General features: G+C 43.5%; 1 protein-coding gene across 2 annotated transcripts in view; it reads right to left on the reverse strand.

Annotated features, from left to right (window-relative positions):
* The window catches only part of LOC129701812 (long-chain-fatty-acid--CoA ligase 6-like), an 85013-nt gene that overhangs the window by 60125 nt on the left and 917 nt on the right, over positions 1-23971 (reverse strand). The gene's annotated exons all lie outside the window — the stretch shown is intronic.

Here is a 23971-nt window from a genome sequence, read left to right on the forward strand (position 1 = left end):
TCACCCAGAGTGTTGTGAATCTGTGGAATTCTCTGCCACAGAAGGCAGTGGAGGCCAATTCACTCGATTTATTTAAGTGAGAGTTAAGGGCCTGTCCACTTACGTGTCCTTGGCACGCAAATTTCAAGAGAGAGTTAGATTGAGTTCTTAGGGCCAAGGGAATCAAGGGATATGGGGGGGAAAAAGCCAGAACGGGGAAATTATTTTGGATGATCAGCCATGATCATATTGAATGGCCTACTCCTGCACCTATTTTCTATGTTTCCATTTTTCTACTATAAAAGTGATCAATGATTTGTTGAACAGAATTGTGTTCACTTCTCTAGTCCTGCCATATGATTCCCATGTTTCCTTTCTCCAACCTTCAATATCTCTTGATATCCAGTGTTCCTTGGACCTATAACCTTAAAGGAACCCATTGTCCTTCAACTCAATATTTCACCTAGCCTAATTTTGCTGTCCTACAGAATTAAAATTGGCCCCCCCCCCCCCCCCCCCCCACCCCCCACCATCGTTGAAATTGCCCTTCCATATCCTTCCTTCCCAATCAAAACACTAATGTGCATGATCTAGGACAGGTCCCCATGTCAAAACATAAAGTTAATAAGCATTAAAATTGTCTTTATTGACAAAGTCTTACAGCGTGGAAACAAGACCTGCTGCCCAACTTGCCCACACCAACCAACATATCCCATCTACACTAGTCCCACCTGCCTGCATTTGGCCCATATCCCGCTAATCTTGTCCTATCCATGTACCCATCTAAATGTTTCTTAAACGCCAACTACCTCCTCCGGCAGCTCGTTCCATACACCCACCACCACCCTGTGAGAAAAAGTTACCTCTCAGGCGCCTTTTAAATTCCCCCCCTCGCCTTAAACCCACCTCGTCTGGTTCACTATTCCCCCACTGGGCAAAAGACTACATTAACCTGATCTTTTCCATTGCATTTTAAACTGGGAAAGCAATCATATATAATTAGGTATATATTAGCACAGTCATCAAGCTTTCAAAATGTATTTGGCTCAATAATCACCGTCTATATAGATATTTGACTCCGAGGCTCAGAGAAATGGACTGCATGAAGCATCGATTCATTTAAAAAAAATGGTGCAGGTGACATTAAAATGTATGCTGCTTGTGAATTGGAATGATTATTCTATGCAGGCAGCACGTCTAACAGCAGCATTCCCAAATACCAGAATTGGATTTCCAGAGGCTACGTTGCGATTGGAAGGGTGCTTTCAGGAAGAGCTTTCAATAAGAATGCTATCAATCATTGCTGTAGTGGGGTGGATGAAAGGAGGAGAGAAGCAGAGAACTAGATTGATGAGGATGATGCCAGGACTCAGGGGACTGAGCTATGGGGAGAGGTTGAGCAGGCTGGGACTCGACAAGATCATCCCTCTTCCTCCTGTGCTCCAAGGAATAGAGGTGTATAAAACCATTTGAGAAATAGATCAGGTAAATGCACAGAGTCTCTTGCCCAGAGTAGAGGAATCAAGAATCAAAGGACATAGGTTTAAGGTGAGGTGGTGGAGGGGGGTGGGGTGGGGGGGAGAAGAAGATTTAATCGGAACCCGAGGGGTATTTTTTTTCCACAAAGGGTGGTGGGTGCATGGAATGAACTGCTGGAGGAGGTAGGTGAAACATTTAAACAAGTTAATGAATGGTTTAGAGGTTTCTGGGCCAAACACCAGTAGGCGGGACTAGTGTAGATGGGACACGTTGGTCGGTGTGGGAAAGTTGGGTCGAAGAGGCTGTTTCCACTGTATGACTACGACTGTAATACTGCATCAGAGGACTGACTGATCAATGCGTGCAGTGAAAGGATAACATTTATCACCAAGTGGCAAAAAAATATTCAGGCAATGAACACACATCTCCCCCCTCTTCCCCCAATCTTTGCGCATCCCCCAAGCCTTTCCACTCGTCACTTTAATTTCACGTTTGATGTATTTTGTGTTTTTTCTGACTGTCGGCAGATCAATTTCCCTCCTGGGATAAATAAAGTTCTATCGTATCTATCGTAACATAGGACTTGGATAACTTCTAAACTCATTGTCCCACAATCATGGATTTACTACTGGGACTACAACGCCTCCAATTCCTTCGACGGATGAGGAGAGCCGACCTCCCCCCTTCTGCCCTCACCACTTTTTACAGGGGTGCCATTGAGAGCATTCTTACCAGCAGTCTCTCAGTCTGGTATGGCAGTTACTCTGCTGCTGACCAGAAGGCACTACAGAGAGTGGTGAGGACAGCGGAGAAGATCACCAGATCACCCCAACCTGCAATCCAGGACTTATACCCATCTCGCTGTCGCAAGAGAGCAACCAATATCATCAAAGACACCACCCACCCAGCACACAAACTGTTCACTCTCCTACCATCTGGCAAGCGCTACCGCAGCATGCGGAGCAAAACCACCAGATTCAAAAACAGCTTTTTCTCTCAGGCCATCAGACTACTCAACACACTCAAGAAAATTCCATGAACATTACACAAACAAAGACCAACTGTCTGTCAAAATAACTTTAACTCAATGTCTGCAGTATGCTATTTGCACTTTTCTATATTGCACCTTTATTATTGCACCTTAATAACATACCTCAAAATTTTACTACATGCTGGCACACTGTGAATATTTTAAATAATGTATATTGTCTATCTTATTAGCATATTGTCTGTCTGTGTTATAAATATTACTTGCACATTTGGAGTATGGGGAAACGCAATTTCAATCCAATTTATTTGAATTGACAATTTTGAACTTGAACTTTGAACTTTGAAGTAATTCAGTGATGTCAAGTGAAGAGCATTATTCAAGTCTCGCTCATCACTGCTGGACTATTCACAGCATCATTGACAGCGACACAGCTCTGTCCACCCTCTCTCCATGTCAGTGCTCATTCACCAGACTTCATTTCATATTATTCACTTCGCCCACAGACCCTCACTACAAATCTTACACCCAAACAGAGAAGAAGCAGGCATGACACGAAGTACTGGCCTTGCTGGTGAAACCTAGATCCTAAAGGAAGATCAATAAAAATATAGTGAACAGGCAGAATCTCAGGAGAGAAGGAATGGTTGACAATTCAGGTCGAGACAGGGTCTTGACCCAAAATATCACCCGTTCCTTCTCTCCAGCGATGCTGCCTTTCCCGCTGAGTTATTCCATAATTTTGTGTCTATCTTCGGTGTAAACCGGCATCTGCAGTTCCTGCCTACAAAGTAAACTGACGTCACACACACAACAAAACTGTCCAAACTGGCATACCTCAAAATGCTGGAGTAACTCAGCGGGTCAGGCAGTATCTCTGGAGAAAAGGAGGGGGTGACGTTTCGGGTCGGGACCCTTCTTCAGAGAGAGTGTCGGGGGCTGTGGTTGACAAGCAATGCCCTATCTCACAGCTACTTCTTTCCTTTTCTGACTTCTCTTCACAACTGTTTTACAACTTGCAGATGTTTTCGACACAGACCTCCTTCCTCTTTGCTCAACCTCACACCACAACCCAACTTTTGCCCGCTTTCAGTTCCTTTTAAGGCAATAAGTTAGCCCCTCACGCCCTCGAGTCACTGAAGGAATAGGGCTTTTAGTTTAGTTTAGAGAAACAGCGTGGAAACAGGCCCTTCGGCCCACCGAGTCCATGCTGACCAGCGATCATCACCCCCTACACTAGCACTATCCTACATACTTGGTACATTTTACAATCTTTACCAAGCCAATTAACCTACAAACCTGCACAGCTTTGGAGTGTGGGTGGGAACAGAAGCACCCAGAGTCAGATTGAAACGTACAATCTCTAGCCACTACCTCACAGTAAAGTAAAATAATTTCATTATTTCCTCTCTTCAGAGCCCAGCAACAAATGTTTTCAATGCATTCCAATTTGCATTTTTTTCTTGGACAACTTGAAACAAATCACGATGGTATTGAACGTTGGCTACATGGTTACAAAAGAAAATCCTTCTCAGTGTTCATAGCTGAAGAACGCTTGGTTTCCAGAACGATAGGTGCTATCAACTCATTGCATGATGCCGAGCAGCATTCAAGGACTTAAAGAATATCAGGGCGATTGTTCAAGGCTCTGCCTCGTGTCACCTGCAGGAAAACGCTCAAAGGAGAGGCTTTTTTAGAAAGTAGTTTTGAGGCCGGCACAGTGGAGCACTGGTAGAGTTGCAGCCCCACAGCGATCCAGGTTTGATGCTGACCTCGGGTGCCGTCTTTAAGGTGATTGTCCCTTCTCCCCGTGACAACGTGGGCTTTCTCAGGGTGCTCTGGTTGCATCCCGAACTCCAAAGACGTACAGGTTTGTAGATACATTGGTTTCTGTAAATTGTACCTAGTGTTAGCATACGGGGTAATTGCTGTTCGTCACAGGCTCAGTGGGCTGAAGGGCCTGTTTCCACACTCTATCTCTAAAGTAAAATAGAATTGTCTACCTTTGCAATAAATTATATTAAACAAATTATATTAAAATTAGGATAACAGCAGTAAACCAGCAACCATGGTATGGATCGCATGCAGCAGTCAGATAAGAAGAGTTTATCTCAATGATAGTTTATCATGTTTTGAACAGACGTGGTGGCTGAAGGACCCGTTCCTCTGCTGTACAGTTCTATGTAATCAAAGCAAGCTTTTACGCATTTTTGCGTGCTTATTTTGAACCAAACATTTCTTATAAATAAGTAGAATCTAAATTTAGAATGCATCACATCTATTTGTAGGTTTTTGTCTTCTTTCTTTATAAAGACACCCTTTGGCCGTCTTCCAATTCTTGAAATCCTAGATTTCAACATCAGGAAGCACAGCTTCGCTTGTCTGGTCCCAAATCATCACTAAATAAAGTTAGACACAATGTGCTGGAGTAACTCATCAGGTCATGCGGCATCCCCCGAGAGCGTGGATAGGCGACGTTTCGGGCTGGGAACCCTTCTACGAGTCTGAAGTTGGTCCGACTTCGGGACCAACTTCAAGGGACCGACGTCAGGAGCTCCAAGCCGCAGGAGCTTTGACCGCCGCGATTGCGGGAGTTTCAATCCACCGGAGAATAAAGAGTGAAGATGAAAAATAGACTTTTTGCCTTCCATCAGACTTTGAATGTTTCTTTAATCCGCCATGGTGGATGGTTTATTAACTTTTACGTAATGATTACAGTGGCTTGTTGCAAAAGTATTCTCTATACCCCTTGAACTTTTCCACATTTTTGTCAGGATTGTTACAACCACAAACGTAAATAATGTATTTTCATATTGGGAACTTTTATGTGATAGTTACAACACAAAGTGGCGCATAATGTGATGACCAACACAAAGTGGCGTAAATTGGAAAATGATACATGGCTTTCAAATTTTTTTACAAATAAAACTGAAAAGTGTGGCATGCAAAAGTATTCAGCCCCCTTTACTCTGATACCCCTAAATAAAATCCAGTGCAATCAATTGCCTTCAAAGTCACCTAATTAGTAAATAGAGTCCACTTGTGTGTAATCTAATCTCAGTATAAATACAGCTGTCTGTGATGGCCTCAGAGGATTGTTAGAGAACATCAGTGAACAAACAGCATCATGAAGCCCAAGGAACACACCAGACAGGTCAGGGATAAAGTTGTGGAGAAGTTTAAAGCAGGATTAGGTTATAAAAAAATATCCCAAGCTTTGAACATCTCACGGAGCACATTTCAATCCATCATCCGAAAATTGAAAGAGTATGGCACAACTGCAAACCTACCAAGACATGGCCATCCACCTAAACTGACAGGCCGGGCAAGGAGAGCATTGATCAGAGAAGCAGCCAAGAGGCCCATGGTAACTCTGGAGGAGATGGAGAGATCCACAGCTTAGGTGGGAGAATCTGTCCACAGGACAACTATTAGTCGTGCACTCCACAAATCGAGCATTTAAGGAAGAGTGGCAAGAAGAAAGCCATTGTTGAAAAAAAAAGCCATAAGAAGTCCCGTTTGCAGTTTGCCACAAGCCATGTGGGGGACACAGCAAACATGTGGAGGAAGGTGCTCTGGTCAGATGAGACCAAATTGAAGTTTTTGGTCTAAATGCAAAACGCTATGTGTGGTGGAAAACTAACACTGCACATCACCCTGAACACGCCATCCCCACTGTGAAACATGGTGGTGGCAGCATCATGCTGTGGGGATGCTTTTCTTCAGCAGGGACAGGGAAGCTGGTCAGAGTTGATGGGAAGATGGATGGAGCCAAATACAGGGCAATCTTGGAAGAAAACCTGTTAGAGTCTGCAAAAGACTTGAGACTGGGACGGAGGTTCACCTTCCAGCAGGACAACGACCCTAAACATGCAGCCAGAGCTACAATGGAATGGTTTAGATCAAAGCATATTCATGTGTTAGAATGGCCCAGTCAAAGTCCAGACCTAAATCCAATTGAGAATCTCTGGCCGGACTTGAAAATTGCTGTTCACACACGCTCTCCATCCAATCTGACTGAGCTTGAGCTATTTTGCAAAGAAGAATGGGCAAAAATGTCAGTCTCTAGATGTGCAAAGCTGGTAGAGACATACCCCAAAAGACTTGCAGCTGTAATTGCAGCGAAAGGTGGTTCTACAAAGTATTGACTCAGGGGGGCTGAATACTTTTGCATGCCACACTTTTCAGTTTTTTATTTGTAAAAAAAATGTGAAAACCATGTATCATTTTCCTTCCACTTCACAATTATGCACCACTTTGTGTTGGTCTATCACATAAAATCCCAATAAAACACATTTACGTTTGTGGTTGTAACGTGACAAAATGTGGAAAAGTTCAAGGGGTATGAAAACTTTTGCAAGCCACTGTATGTCGTGTTACTCGTTTTGTTTTTAAAGTATGACTATATAGTAAATCGAGTTTCACTGTTCCTTAATTGGTACACGTGACAAGAAAATACCCTTTAAACCTGAAACGTCACCCATTCCTTCTCTCCAGAGATGCTGCCTGCCCCGCTGAGTTACTCCGGCATTTTGTGTCTATGCAGTTCCCTCCTACACAGTCCGAAATGTACAATACATTAGACCAGGGGTGGGGAACCTGCAACCTTCTAGGCCATTAAGTGCGGCCTTCTGAATGAATCCAAATTTTGTAGAACAAATCCTTTTATTTTTATTAATAAGTTTTGGTTCGTCTTTTATTATTTTTATTCTAATCTTAAAATGAACGTATTTAAAATATCAAAGAGTAAAAGAAGATTCAACAAAATAATCCTCCCCGACTGACGGCCACAATTAAAACATTAGCAAGTCATGAGGGCTATTTTAACACCTGTAAAGCTCATGGTTTAGTTCTAATGGGACTAGAAAGTGCATTAACCTCCCTGTCTGACTGAGGTCCACCAACGCCTGAGGCTGGTTGATGAGAGGAAAAAGGTTGGGGAGAGTCCACTGGCAGTCGAGTCGTCAGTATTATCAACTTTTGATAGCAGTGCACGTGGTTTTGTTTGAAATTTGAGAATAGTTAAAGAGCGTATTTGTTTGACTTTTTTTTAAAAATTCTGTCTGCTTAACAGCCCATCGTCACAAAATTTTACAACATAATGTACATTTTGAAGTATATCTAATTGAAGTTACTTGGATGCGGCCTTATCAGATTACAGCTAACTTAATGCGGCCTTCCAACATGAAAACGTTCCCCACCCCAGCATTAGACCATTGTCACTCAATATTCTGCAATGATTTTCCCGTTCAGGTTGAATGTGAAACTTAAATAAAAGTGCTTGCCCCACATCATCTACAAATTTATAATTGCTGGATAGAAGGGACTTTAATTTAGCTCATTAACAGAAGAGTTCATTATAATTTAACATTTCATTAATAGAAAGATCTTTATAAATTGTGCAAGATGTTTCATTTATAATTTCATGAACCTTAATGTTCTCTCGTTTGCTTGCTTTCTAGGTCGCTCAATGGATCTTAGAGTCATACGGCATGAAAACAGGCCCTTCAGCCCAACTCATCCATGCTGGCCAAGATGCCCCATTTGCCTGCATTCGAGTTATATCCCTCTAAACCTTTCCTATCCATGTACCAGTCTAAGAGTCTTTCAAATGTTGTTATTGTTTCAACTATCTCCTCTGGCAGAAATTAGGCAGAATGCTGGAATAACTCAGCAGGTTAGGCAGTATCTATGGAGAACATGGATTGATGATGTTTCGGGTTGGGACTGTTCTGCGTAACTGAATGGGTATGTACTAGTTCCACTGTTCTCATCCTTGCATCCATTCATTGTCACCTCTTCCCCTGCCAACAATGCGCCATTATGGGCTCCATCCTGCCTTGGTCACGTGTCGTCAGCCCTGCATTGTTCTGGCCTTTCCCGACAACCAGCCCACTCCCCTCTACTGTCGGTCTGTAGAAGGATCCCGACACAAAAGGCCACCCATCCTTTATCTCCAGAGATGCTGCATGACCCGCTGAGATACTCCAACACTTTGTGTTTATCTTTGCTTTAAAAGATAATGACTGGTGCATGGATAGCAAAGGTTTGGGGAGACATGACTCAATCAATGACAAATGGGACCAACTCAGTTATAGTTTAGTGCATCAGGGTTAGGGTTGGGCTCCATGTCCTGGTTGGCATGGACCCGTTGGGCCAAAGGGTCCATTTGAATGCTACAAGAATAGGAATCTAAATATTGGCGGGAAGAAATCACATTCTCTTAATAGGTTTATGGGTTCTAGGAGCAGAATTTGGCCATTCGGCCCATCGTCGACTCCGTGTTTTAATCACCTTGGCTGATCCATCTTTCCCTATCAACATTGCAAGCCAAAATAAAAGTAGGCTCATCGACCCCTGAAGAACATTCTGGTATTCAGCAAGATCATTTGGCCTGATGAATGTCCTAATGAACCTATGAAGAGAATGATTTTTTCCTCATCATTCTTGGCCTCACCACCTTCATGATCTCTCTTGATCTCTCTCTCGGTCTCAATCTCACAATTTCTCTCTCGATCTCATGATCTCTCGATCGACCTCTCTCTCGACTTCTCTCCCTCTCCCTCTCTCTCTACCCCCCCCCCCCCCCCACTGGAACCCCTTACGGATCAAGTGTCTAAACCGTACCAGGCATATATTCAACAAATCTGTTTTAACAGGCATCTCGCATTGAGGAATCCAAAGAGCAGCCATGCCGAGACAAATTATCTTCCCGATTTCTGTCCTGAATGAAACAGTCTTGATCTGCAACCATGACCCCTAGTTCTAGATTTGTATTTTTGTTTTTTTTTTGTTTTGTTTATTTTATTAGAAGTTAATACAGGACAAAACAGTACAGTGGAACCTAATTTTAGGTGCCAACTATGTCATACCGTAATCCATTCTATGTACAACCTCTAGTTTTATGTTATGAAAAGGAAGTAAGCAAGACAAGAAAAAGAAAACAATGGAAAGAGGAAAAAGTGGAAAAATAGATGGTAGAGAGTAGAAAAACGTGAAGTGTGTATATAAAAAAGAAAAAGAAAAAGTGGAAAGTAGAAATAGAAAAGAAGGCCCCTTAAAAGAGCATTTTTCAAATCTGTATTTGGAGATGTAGATCTATCCGCGTCATGAACTGAAATCAGCAATCCTTACGGTACCGCTGCATCACAAAATGTCGATGAAAGGAGACCAACTCCTTAAGAATTGGTCATATTTATCTATTAGTCGGGGTCTCATTTCTTCAAGGCGTGCTATGTCCATCATATTCCTAATCCACATTTTAACAGTTGGTATGGTTGTATTTTCCCAAAATTTAAGTATCAATTTCTTTCCAATTATTAACCCATAATTTAAAAAAAACATTTTGGTCTTTATTTAAATTGGTATCTTCTCCTATTATTCCAAATATAATCCATTCCGTTTTGGGTTCTATTCTTGACTTGAAAAGCTTTGTAAATATATCAAATATATCACTCCAAAATTTATTCAACTTTGTACATCCTACAAATGAATGTGTTATATTAGCGTTTTGAAACAAACATTTATTGCATCTGGGAGAGACGTTTGGATAAAATTTATTCAACCTCGTTTTTGAATAATATAGTCTATGTAATAATATTGGTGGCCGATTGGGAAAGGGGGAGATGCAGCGAGACCTGGGTGTCATGGTTCATTGAAGGTAGGCATGCAGGTGCAGCAGGCAGTAAAGAAAGCGAATGGTATGTTAGCTTTCATTGCAAAAGGATTTGAGTATAGGAGCAGGGAGGTTCTACTGCAGTTGTACAGGGTCTTGGTGAGACCACACCTGGAGTATTGCGTACAGTTTTGGTCTCCAAATCTGAGGAAGGACATTATTGCCATAGAGGGAGTGCAGAGAAGGTTCACCAGACTGATTCCTGGGATGTCAGGACTGTCTTATGAAGAAAGACTGGATATACTTGGTTTATACACTCTAGAATTTAGGAGATTGAGAGGGGATCTTATAGAAACTTACAAAATTCTTAAGGGGTTGGACAGGCTAGATGCAGGAAGATTGTTCCCGATGTTGGGGAAGTCCAGGACAAGGGGTCACAGCTTAAGGATAAGGGGGAAATCCTTTAAAACAGAGATGAGAAGAACTTTTTTCACACAGAGAGTGGTGAATCTCTGGAACTCTCTGCCACAGAGGGTAGTTGAGGCCAGTTCATGTGTATATTTAAGAGTTTTGTTAGATGTGGCCCTTGTGGCTAAGGGGATCAGGGGGTATGGAGAGAAGGCAGGTACGGGATACTGAGTTGGATGATCAGCCATGATCATATTGAATGGCGGTGCAGGCTCGAAGGGCCGAATGGCCTACTCCTGCACCTAATTTCTATGTTTCTATGTTTCTAATATGAATTGAATTAAATTATGTCTTGCATTAATAGAACAGTTATGTGTATTCATCAAATACTTTTCCCATCTATCCTTCGAGATCTTTATCATTAGCTCATGTTCCCAATCTTCCCTTAGTGCTTCTGTTGAGGGTGATTCTCTATTTAATATATTATTATAAAAGTATGATATTAATTTTTGTGAATCAGCCTTAATATTTATTGCTTCTTCTAAAGGGTCTAAAAATATAGTTTGAAATCTATGTGTATATTTCTTCATAAAGTCACATACCTGTATATATTTAAAATATTGATTATCCTTCAATTTAAATTTTAATTTTAATTGTTGAAATGATAACAGTTTGCCCACTTCATACATATCCCCTACTTTCCTAATCCCCAGTCTGTCCCATTGTTGATATGTGTTGCCGATGAGAGAAGGTTTGAATGCGGGGTTGTTCAATAGTGGGGTTAGTACTGATAAATGATTTAATTTCAAGGATACTTTTATTTGTTTCCAAATTCTTATTATATTGTGAATAATTAGGTTCTTCTTATATATTATACTATTCAATTTTATTGGTGAGAGCAGGATCGTTCCTATATCGTGCGGATAGCACTCCTCTTTCTCCATTCTTATCCACTCCAACTGCTGAGTGGAACTATCCAGCCAGTACATTATGTTCTTAATATGCACTGCCCAGTAGTAATACATAAAGTTAGGTAATGATAAACCCCCAACTTCTTTAGATTTGCACAAATGCTTTCGTTGAATTCTATGTGTTCTGTAGTCCCATATAAAATTAGTGATAGTGGAATCTAGTTTTTTGAAAAAATATTTTGGAATATATATTGGGATCGCTTGAAACAAATACATTAATTGTGGTAAGAAAGTCATTTTTATAGCTTTAATTCTACCTATCAATGAGAGCGGAAGCGTTTTCCAAAATTTAATCGTATCATTCAGTTTATTTAATAGTGGTATAAAATTGGCACTAAATAATGATTTGTATCTTCTCATAATTTGAATACCCAGGTACTTGAATTTTTCTGTTGTAATTTTGAAGGGGAATTTTAGTAAGCGTCTCGAATCCTGTGGTTTTAAAGACATAGTTTCGCTTTTATTCCAATTTATTCTATATCCTGAAAAAGAGCCGAATTCCTCAATTAGTGTTAATAAGGTGGGTATACTCGTTTGTGTATTAGTAATATATAAAAGGATATCATCAGCATATAATGAAATTTTATTCTTTGAGTCCTTAGTGTTATATCCGTGAATATTCGGGTGATTTCTAATCTTTTCGGCCAACGGTTCTATCATAAGGGCAAATAGCAATGGTGATAAGGCACACCCTTGCCCATTACCCCTTGATAAGTAAAATTTTGGAGATAGTGTATTGTTAGTTAATATTCTTGCCGTAGGTCTATCGTAAAGTAGTTTAACCCATCTAATAAAATTCTCTCCCGTATTAAATTTTTGGAGTACCTTGTATAAATACTGCCATTCTACTTGATCAAATGCCTTCTCTGCATCCAGCATGACAACTGAAATATCTTCATTGTCCTCATTATGAGAGTACATTATATTGAAAAGCCTTCTCAAATTATTAAATGATTGTCTTTTGGGTATAAATCCCGTTTGATCCGTATTTATTAAATTGTTAATATAATTATTTATCCTTCTAGCTAGAATCTTTGCTAAAATTTTCTGATCCGTATTTAGAAGTGAAATAGCTCTATAAGTTCTAGATTTGTAACGTGTAGAAAGCATTTTATTGGGATGCCTCACAGCCTGGTTTGGGAACAGCTCCACCCTAGACCGCGAGAAATTGCAGAGAGTTCCAGAGCATCACACAAACCAACCTCTCTTCCATTGACTCTATCTAGACTCCACGCCACTTCGGCAAGGCCACCAGCATAATCCCTGGTCGCTCACTCTTTCCCCCCCCCTCTCCCATCAGGCACGAGGTACAGAAGTTTGAAAAGACAAACCTCCAGATTCAGGGACAGTTTTCCCCCAGCTGTTATCTGGCAACTGAACCATCCTATCGCCAACTAGAGAGCAGCCCTGGCATCCCATCTCCCGCATTGGCAACCTTAGAACTATCTTTAACCAAACTTTACCTTGCATTAAACATTATACCCATTATTCTGTATCTATACACTGTGTATGGCCTGATTGCAACCATGTATAGTCATTTAGCTGACTGGATAGCACAAAACAACAAGCTTTTCATTGTACCTCGGTGCACGTGACAATGGACTAAACGAACAACCAAACTAGATATTCCAACAGCAGTTAGGCTCCTCTCAGCATCGACCCTGTCATGCTTCAATAAAGTCACCTCTCATTTTCTATGAGGATAGGCTCGACAAGCTCATCATTTGTTCGTATGTCCATACCTTCATCCCAGGAATCAATCTGGTCAACTCCTCTGCCTCAAATACAGGCATATCTTCACATAAATATGGAGATCAAAACTGTACATTAGGTCCAATCTCACTAGCATCCTGATTAGTTGCAATAAAACTTTCCTAACTTTACCTCTGTAATAAAACTTTCCTAACAATATCCTCTGCAATAATGAAACATTCCACTAACTTTCATAATTAGGAATCAGAGGATTCTGTTATCAGGCAACTGAACCATCGCATCAACAACTAGAGTGCGGTCCTGAGCTGCCATCTACCTCATTGAAGGCCCTTTGATTGTCTAATCAGACTTTACTGGACTTCATCTTCCACTAAACATTATTCCATTTGTCCCGTATTTGTACACAGTGGACGATTGTAATCATGTATAGCCTTTCCGCCAACTAGATAGAACGCAGCAAAAACGTTTTCCCTGTAGATCGGTTACAGGTGATAACAAACTAAAAAGATCACTTTGTACTGCAATTCTGTAGCTTCACTTTAATTAAATAATAGTTTCATTCTCCATTCTTTCCTCCAAAGCAGCCCATTTGCGATATATTACATTCCATCTGCCAACTCCTTGAACATTCTCAATCCCTTTGCAGGTTCTTTCAGTCATTCTCAGAACCTACTTTTACATCATCAACTTGGGTTTCCTGTGGGTGATCCGGTTTTCTCCCACCTCCCAATGACGTGCGGGTTTGTAGAAACATAGAAAATGGGTGCAGGAGTAGGCCATTCGGCCCTTCTAGCCTGCACCGCCATTCAATATGATCAGGGCTGATCATCCAACTCAATATCCTGTACCTGCCTTCTCTCCATACCCCCTGATCCATTTAGCCACATCTAACTCCCTCTTAAATATAGCCAATGAACTGGCCTCAACTACCTTCTGGCAGAGAATTCCAGAGATTCACCACTCTGTGTGAAAAATGTTTTTCTCATCTCGGTCCTTGGGCGACAGATGGCGCAATGGGCTAAGTGTTCGGCTGGCAACCGGAAGGTAGCCGTTTCGAATCCCGCTTGGAGTGCATACTGTCGTTGTGTCCTTGGGCAAGACACTTCACCCACCTTTGCCTGCGCGTGAATGTGTGTGAATGTGTGTGAGCGACTGGTGGTGGTTGGAGGGGCCGTAGGCGCGGATTAGCAGCCACGCTTCCGTCAATCTGTCCCCAGGGCAGCTGCGGCTACAGAGGTAGCTCACCACCACCGAGTGTGACTGAGGAGTGAATGAATAATGCAATGTAAAGCGCCTTGAGTATCTAGAAAGGCGCTATATAAATCCCATCCATTATTATTATTATTATTAAAAGATTTCCCCCTTATCCTTAAACTGTGACCCCTTGTTCTGGACATCCCCAACATCGGGAACAATCTTCCTGCGTCTAGCCTGTCCAACCCCTTAAGAATTTTGTAAGTTTCTATAAGATCCCCCTCAATCTTCTAAATTCTAGCGAGTAAAAGCCAAATTTATCCAGTCTTTCTTCATATGAAAGTCCTGACATCCCAGGAATCAGTCTGATGAACCTTCTCTGTACTCCCTCTATGGCAAGAATGTCTTTCCTCAGATTAGGAGACCAAAACTGTACACAATACTCCAGGTGTGGTCTCACCAAGACCCTGTACAACTGCAGTAGAGCCTCCCTGCTCCTATACTCAAATCCTTTTTAGGTTAATTGGCTTCTGTAAATTGCCCCTTGGTGTGTAGGATGCGAAACTTGGGATAACATAGAACTCGTGCACGGGTGATCAGTGGTTGGTGTGGGCTCACTGGGCCGAATGCCGTTTTCTAAAACTAAAAACCAAACCTCCGGAGGCTCCAACATCAATCATCATTGCACCCCATTAGTTAGTGATTATTAATCTGAAAGTGATCCATTTATCTGAACACAGTTTTCTGTAGTAAGCTACTCTACAATCTATGACAACATATTACCCTGACCATCTAAAGCAGTAATCCTTTTAAGTGGCACCCTACAAAACATCTTCTAGATGTCCAAGTTCACTATATCTACTGGATCCCCTGCATGTACCAGGTTTCTTGTAGTGGATTGTCAGTGGAGGCCAATTCTCTGGATGCTTTCAAGAGATTTAGATAGAGCTCTTAAAGATAGGGGAGTCGGGGGATATGGGGAGAAGGCAAGAACGGGGTACTGTATGTGGATGATCAGCCATGATCACAGTAAATAGCGGTGCTGGCTCGAAGGACCGAATGGCCTACTCCTGCACCTATTGTCTATTGTTCCATCAAAGAAGTCTAGCTAATTAGGCAACACATTTTCCTTTCCATAAAATTATTTTGACTCTGCACGACTTTCTAAATATTCTGTCGCTACCATGGTGATGCAGCAGTAGAATTGCTACCTTACGGCATCAGAGACCCGGGTTCGATCCTGACTACAGGTGTCGTCTATACGGAGTTCATAGGTTCTCCCCCTGACCTATGTGGATTTTCTCCGGGTACTCCGGTTTCCTCCCTCACCCCAAAGACGTACAGGTTTGTAGGTTAATTGGCTTTGGTAAAACTGTAAATTGTCCCTAGTGTGTGGGATAGTGTCAGTGTGGGGGGAGGAAAAAATAAATGAATTGCTGGTTGGTGCGGACTCGGTGGGCCGAAGGGCCTGTTTCCACGCTGTATCTCTAAACTAAACCCTTTTAACAGTGGTTAATTACATTCCTGAACACAGATGTTAGGATAACTGGTCTAAAGTATCCAACAGCAATAGTTTTTTCCCAGCTGATATCAGCAACTGAACGTAGGCAAAAATGCTGGAGAAACTCAGCGGGTGAGGCAGCATCTATGGAGCGAAGGCGTAGGTGACGTTTCGGGTCGAGACCCTTTTTCAAACCGAAGGAACTGATATTTACCTCCCTCCTCGACTCCATTCAAGGACGCAAGCAGTCGTTCCAGGTGCAACAAAGGTTCACCTGCATCTCCTCCAACCTCATCTATTGCATCCGCTGCTCTAGATGTCAGCTGATCTACATCAGTGAGACCAAGCAGAGGCTTGGCGATCGTTTCGCCGAACACCTCCGCTCGGTCCGCATTAACCAACCTGACCTCTCGGTGGCTCAGCACTTCAACTCCCCCTCCCATTCCGTATCCGACCTCTGTCCTGGGTCTCCTCCATGGCCAGAGTGAGCACCACTGGAAATTAGAGGAGTAGCATCTCATATTCCGCTTGGGCAGTCTGCATCCTGGGGGCATGAACATTGAATTCTCCCAATTTTGTTAGCCCTTGCTGTCTCCTCCCCTTCCTATCTCTCCCTTAGCCCTCTGGGCTCCTCCTCCTTTTTCCTTTCTTCTCCCTCCCACCCAACCCCCCCCCCCCCATCAGTCTGAAGAATGGTTTCGGCCCCAAACATTGTCTATTTCCTTCGCTCCATAGATGCTGCTGCACCCGCTGAGTTTCTCCAGCATTTTTGTGTATCTATCAGTAACTGAACGGTCCTCTCATCAGCTAGAGTACGGTCCTGACCACCCACTGAGAAAAAAACACTAAATAAAGGGTATACTCTGCAAGTAGACATTGTCATTGAAACTACATATTTTGTGTCCTGGCGCCACTTGCTGTATGTGTAATGAATTTTTCATAAGAGAAAGACATAAGCTAATAAAAACGTGGTGCAAATCTTTGCCCTGGCGGCGAACCTAGTCACGTCTGCATGGTGAACGTGCCAAGGGCATTCAGTTGGCAACCTTGGTAACCAACCCAGAACCAGCTGACATCAGCAGTTTCAGGAAACTACTCTGCGCAGAAACCTCTTGGTAAGTCAGCACTGTTCGTGGAAGTCGCTCACAGGAGGTTACTTTTAGCTCCATGATAATAATAGACGGATTTCACTCGAGTCGATGAAAGGCGTTAGATAAGCAACATTTTTGCCATCATCATTAACAGTGCATTGTTGGGAAATGGCGGTATTGTGAAACTTTATTGTATGGCACGGTTTCAAAAAACACCATGCACTGATTGGCTTCTAGTTCCCACTAGCAGTCGCACCTGTACATTCCTTTCAAAGATAAGACCAACATGAGCTACTTGGTAAATTGCATGGTTCTAAATTGGTCCTAGTGATCTTACTAACGTCATGGAGTAAATTTTAATACGAGCACAGCAGCAGGGCACCAGAGACCCGGGTTCGATCCCAACTAAGGGTGCTATCTGCATGGAGTTGGTATGTTCTACCCATGACCACATGTGTTTTCTCTGGGTGTTCCGGTTTCCTCCCACACTACAAAGATTTGTACAGGTTTGTAGGTTAATCGACATCAGTACAATTGTAAATTGTCCGTAATGTGTAGGATAGTGTTAGTGTGATTGCTGGGCGGCACGGACTCGGTGGGCCGAAGGGCCTGCTTCCGCACTGTATCTCTAAATCTAAATCTCTATAAAAGTTCCAAGGGATGAAAGGGCTAATGTGGTGTACCCATGGAAAGGTTTTCATGGTGACTTTAACAACATGACCCAGTACGTATTCACAACCATATTAAGAGGTGACAGGTGAAGTCTCCACTCATCTGAAGGCAAGTAATCCCTTTCTTTTTGGATTAAGATTGAGAAGATAATGTGTCCCAGAAGTTTAGGCGTGGCACAGAAGAAGAGTTGCTGCCTTGCAGCACCAGAGACCCGATTCAATCCTGACTACGGGTGCTGTCTGTACGGAGTTTGCACGTTCTTCCTGTGACAGCGCGCGTTTCCTCCAGGTGCTCCGGTGTCCTCCCGCATTCCAAAGATATGCAATGTTTTAGACCAATTGCCTTCTGTAACAAATTTCCGGTAGTGCTTAGGACATGAAACTGGGATAAAATAGAACTAATGTACAGGGTGCTTGTGGATCAGCACAGACTGTGGGCTGAAGGGCCTGTTCCCATATTGTATATTTAAAACAGTAAAGTTCACCGTAATTGCGGGTTTCCCAGCAGGGAGTGAATGAAGGCACCAAAAACTATCTCCATATTAAGACACAGATGAGCAAAACGTTTCACTTCCCAAATATTCAACACTTCTGCAAACACATCTAGAAACTCCCAGTGGTTATTGATAGGCAAGGGGGCGGGCTAATCATACAATGCTAGGCATGCAGAAATTTCACATGCCATCATGTGCCAGCTGACTCTGCCAACTATTGATGACAATAGAATAAAAGCAAGTACACTTTCATTGGCTTGTCTTCCAAGGGCAGAGACGTTTCAGGAAGAGCTTGCTCAACAATGGCCTTACATTCTCCTGGGACAGGCCAGGAATCACCAGCCAACCTAATTCACAGCACCTAATTGTGGAAGCGGTGGGCAAATTAATGGAAAGGATACTTGGAGATAATATATATAAGCATCTGGATAAACAGGGTCTGATTAGGAACAGTCAACGTGGATTTGTGCCTGGAAGGTCATGTTTGACTAATCTTCTTGAATTTTTTTTGAAGAGGTTACTAGGGAAATTGATGAGGGTAAAGCAGTGGATGTTGTCTATATGGACTTCAGTAAGGCCTTTGACAAGGTTCCTCATGGAAGGTTGGTTAAGAAGGTTCAATTGTTGGGTATTAATGCAGGAGTAGCAAGATGGATTCAACAGTGGCTGAATGGGAGATGCCAGAGAGTAATGGTGGATGGCTGTTTGTCAGGTTGGAGGTCAGTTACTAGTGGGGTGCCTCAGGGATCCGTGTTGGGTCCACTGTTGTTTGTCATGTACACCAAGGATCTGGATGATGGTGTGGTAAATTGGATTAGTAAGTATGCAGATGATACTAAGATAGGTGGTGTTCTTCGTTCTTCCCCCACACAATTAAAGCATGGAATAATCTCCACCCTACTATAGTTACCCAACCAGATGCAACTAAATTTAAAGTAGCTCTTTCTTCCCAATAACCCTTTCTGGCTCAAGTCCTCCCTCCACCACCTCCAGTTTAAATTCCATTTGGAATATTTTGGAGGACCAAGAAACCAAGAAGAACCAAGACCCAAAGGTCCCACCATCCGACAACCAGGCCTTGAGCAGCTGAAAAATCTAATGTAAGTGGAAATGTTAATGTCATAGGAACAGAATTAGGCCATTTGGCTTATTGCGTCTGCCCCACTATTCAATCAAGGCTGATCTATTTTTCCTCTCAACACAATTCTCCTGCCTACTCCACATAACTCCTGATACCATTACTAATCAAGAACCTGTTAACCTGCGCTTTAAAAATTACCTGAACACTTGGCCGCCACAGCCATCTGTGGCAATGAATTCCACAGATTCACCACCCTCTGGATGAAGAAATTCCTTCTCATTTCCTTTCTGAAGCTGTGGCTGCACCCTCTGGTCCTAGACTCTCCCACTAGTGGAAACATCCTCTCCATATCCATTCTATCCAGGCCTTTCACTATTCAGTTAAATAGCCTTTTATTGCCAGAAATTCATCCACCCAGAACTTGTGTCCTAAACAAGCTCAGGTCAACTAGATATAAATATTTTGGCAGTGTTTGCATCATTGCAAGGACAATATAGAATAATTGGCAAGACAACAGCATTGATGTGCAGCGGGATCTTGAGGTCCACTCCATAACTAGTGAAAGCGGAACACGGGTATATAGAGTGGTAAAGGTGTCATTTGATACCCATGCCTTCGTTGGTTGTGGCATCGAGTAAAAGAGTCATAAAGTTAAGGGCATGTCCCACTTGGCCATCATTTGCGCGTCACGCAGATGGCATGCGAAGATTTTGTACATCACAAAATCCTGGGACACCGCGCGTTACTGCCTATGTCACCACGCAACATGCGCGCGTAAGGCGCACCATGTGCATGTAAGGCACACCATGCGCGCATCACGTGCGTGTTACGACGCTTGCGTCATGGTGCGAAAATAATGTCGCATAAATTACGCGCAAATAACGGCCAAGTGGGACAGGCCCTTCACGATGCGGTTTTATAGGACATTGGTTAGGCCACAATTGGAGTAGGACGTACAGTTCGGGTTTCCCTATTACTGCAAGGATGGGGAAGCTTTGGATAGGGTGCAGAGGAGGTTTACTAGAATAGTTTAATTTAATTTAGTTTAGTGTATTGCCTGGTTTAGAGGGATTAGCAACAAAGAGAGGGCTGGACAGACTTGGATTGTTTTCCCTAGAATGCCAAAGGTTGACGAGGGACCCGATAGAAGTATATAGACAGGGGAGACAATTAGAAATACATACAAGGAACTGCAGGTTGTCCTTTGCAAAAAAGGACACAAAGTCCTGGAGTAACTCAATGGGTTGGGCAGCAGCTGAATGAATGAATAAGTTAATTGGCCAAGTATTCACATACAACTAATTTGCTAGGCATCTCTGGAGAACATGGATAGGTGATATTTCAGGTCAGGAATCTTCTTCGGACAGATTGTAGAAGGGGGGAGAAAGCTGGAAGAGAGCCGGGGTGGGACAAAGACTGGCAAGTGATAGGTGGATGGATGGTTGGATAAAGGCCAAAGATGTAAAGCCAAAAGGACAGTCAAAACCTTTTTTCCCCCAGGGTGAAAAATGCCAAAGACTAGAGGGTATGTGCTGGACAATTTTAACACAAAAAGAGGGGGTGGCGAGTGCCTGGAATGTGCTACTCGGGGGTGGGGTTGGAGGCAGATATGAGTGTGGCATTTAGGAGGCTTTTGGACATGCACATGGATATGCAGAGAATGGAGGGATATGGATCATGTGCAGGTACACGAGTTGGTCTTGACATTATGTTCGCCACAGACATTGGGGCATATTCCTGTGCTGCACTGTTCTATATCATCTTTTAAGGAACTGAAAGCTCTCTGGTCAGGATAATCAAATTCAGCACAAATCAAGACTCAGATCTGAAAATGTCAATGTCAAAATAACTCCATCGATAGTTTAGCAATTTGTTATTTTGGGATTTTGCTCAATTTATCTGTGAACGTTTAAGATCTCTATTTAAATAAAAATTAAGGCTCACACCATTCACACAAAGGGCGGCGGGTGTATGGAGACTGAAGAAGTGTCTCACCCCGAAACGTCACCCATTCCTTCTCTCAGTAATTCCTGTCCCCGTGGAATTACTCCAGCTTTTTGTGTCTATCTTGGGTGTATGGAACAAGCTGCCAGAGGAGGTAGTCGAGGCAGGTAATGTTGCAACGTTTAAGATACAATTGGACAGCTACATGGATAGGACAGGTTTGGACTGATATGGGCCAAACACGGGCAGGTGGGACTAGTGTTAATGGGACAGGACGGTTGGTGTGGGCAAGATGGGCTGAAGGGCCTGTTACCACGGTGCATAACTCTGACATCAAAGGAACCATAGCAAGCAGAGAAATCCAGGCAACAGATCTTGGTGAAAATGACCAAGAGATTGTTGAGTTAAGAAGGTTACAATGCATTCCAATACACATCTTTTTTTTTTTTTTAACTTTGTTAATTGATTATTGAAAGAAGAACCTGCATTTGTGCAACATTGAAAAATCATTAATTGGCAACTTCACAGAAAAATAGCCAGCTTACAGTCTTATTATTCTTGTGCATTAGGCTGCTGAAAGCAAGTACATGCAAAATAAATGGAGACACTGGAGGTTGTAGATGGTAGAACCTTGAACAAGAAACTGCTGCAGGAATAGGAGGTCAAACAACATTTGTAGAGAGAAATGGACAGGTGAAGTATCAGGTCGGGACCCTTACTCAGACTGTTGGAGTAGAGGGGAGAGAGCTGGCAGAAAGAGACAGGGGGGTGGGGGAGGGAGGGGCTGGGGCAAGTGGTGGGTGGGTGCAGGTAAGGAGAGTGATTGGCAGATGGGTCAGGTGGAGGAGAGAGGGTTGGAGATAGTAACCAGAGCTGGAGGTGATAAGTAGAGAAGGGCAGCACGGTGGCACAGCGGTAGAGTTGCTGCCTTACAGTGCCAGAGACCTGGGTTCAATCCCGACTACGGGTGCTGTCTGTACGGAGTTTGTACGTTCTCCCCGTGACCTGCGTGGGTTTTCTCCGGGATCTCCGGTTTCCTCCCACACTCCAAAGCTAATTGTAGGTTAATTGGCTTGGTACAAATGTAAATTGTTCCTAGTGGGTGAGAGGTTAATGTTAGTGTGTGGGGATCACTGGTTCAGACGGACTCGGTGGGCCGAAGGGCCTGTTTCTGCCCTGTATCTCTAAGGATGATATGGTGGAATAAGATAAGAAAGGGCTGGAGGTGATAAGTAGAGAAGACAAAAGGACAAAGTGGTGGATTAGAGACACAGTGTGGAAACAGGAACTTCAGCCACCGAATCAGTGCCGAGCGGCGATCCCCGCACACTTATGCCCCTGTCCCACTTAGGAAACCCGAATGGAAACCTCTGGGGACTTTGCGCCCCACCCAAGGTTTCTATGCAGTTCCCAGAGGTTTTTTAATCAGTCTCCCTACCTGCAACCTCCGGCAACCACCTGCAACCTCCGGGAACCGCGCGGAAACCTTGGGTGGGGTGCAAAGTCTCCAGAGATTTCCGTTCAGGTTTCCCAAGTGGGACAGGGGCATTACACTATCCTACACACACACTAGGGACAATTTTACAAAGGTAATTAGCCTGCAAACCTGCACGTCTTTGGAGTGTGGGAGGAAACCAGAAAAAACCCACGCAGGCCACAGGGGGAGCTTATACACTCCGTACAGACAGCACCCGTAGCCAGGATCGAACCTGGGTCTCTGGGGCCATGAGGCAGCAACTCTACTGCTGCGCCACCGTGCCGCATCAGCTGTTCACCTGAAGTTGGAGAAGTCAATGTTCATGCTGTTGGATTGTAGACTACCCAAACACAATGAGGATCCATTCTGCCAGTTTGCTTGTGACCCTTCACTGGCAGCGGAGGAAGTCGAGGACAGACAGGTCAGAATTGGAGAAGAAACCAAGGTAGCCAGCAACCAGGGGCTCCAATTGGCCAAGATGGACAGAGCAAAAATATATGGTGAAACAGTCACCGCAGTTACGCTTGGTCTCACCAAAATAGAGAAGGTTGCAGAGAACGCTGAACGCAAGGGGTTGGAGGAAGTATACGTAAACCTCTCTCACCTGGAAGGGATGTTTGGATATGTGATGGAGGAGGAATAAGGACAGGTGTTGCATCTCCTGTGATTGCATTAGAAAGTGCCCGGGGATGGACAAACTTAAGAGTCACTGAGTAAGTAGTCTCTGCAGTAAAGATACAAAGTGGCGGTGGGATGGTGAAGAAGCCTAGCAGAAATGTCAATGGTCGGATGTGAAGACTGGCAGAGTGAAAGGCAAGGAGAAGAGGAACTCTATCCAGGTACATCTGGAGAGGGGAGGGGGGGGGGGGGGGGGGGGGGGGGGGGGGGGGGGGGGGGGGGGGGGGGGGGGGGGGGGGGGGGGGGGGGGGGGGGGGGGGGGGGGGGGGAGAGCAGAAACAACAAGAAACAAGGAGACACAGGTGATGGGCTCCAGTTACAACAGCGGGAGAGAAAAAAAAAGCACACAGACTCAACTGAAATCAACTCCTTATCTGCATCCATCCATCACTTGCCAGCTCTCACCCCACCCCTTGCCACCAGCCATCTCCCTTCCACCCCAGCAGTCTGAAGAGAGACCCCGACCCAAAACGTCATCTTCCCAATTCTTTCCACAGATGCTGCCTGACCCGCCGAGTTCTTCCAGCAGTTTGCAGAAACAAGCAACTGCAGACGTTGGTTTACACAAAAAGATACAAAGTGCTGGGGTAAGGTCAGGCGGCATCTCTGGAGAACATGGATAGGGGATGTTTTGGATCGGGACCCATCTTCAAACTCCAGCAGTTTCTATTTATTTATTTAAATTAA

This window comes from Leucoraja erinacea, chromosome 11, assembly GCF_028641065.1.
Source record: "Leucoraja erinacea ecotype New England chromosome 11, Leri_hhj_1, whole genome shotgun sequence".
Lineage (NCBI taxonomy): Eukaryota > Metazoa > Chordata > Chondrichthyes > Rajiformes > Rajidae > Leucoraja > Leucoraja erinaceus.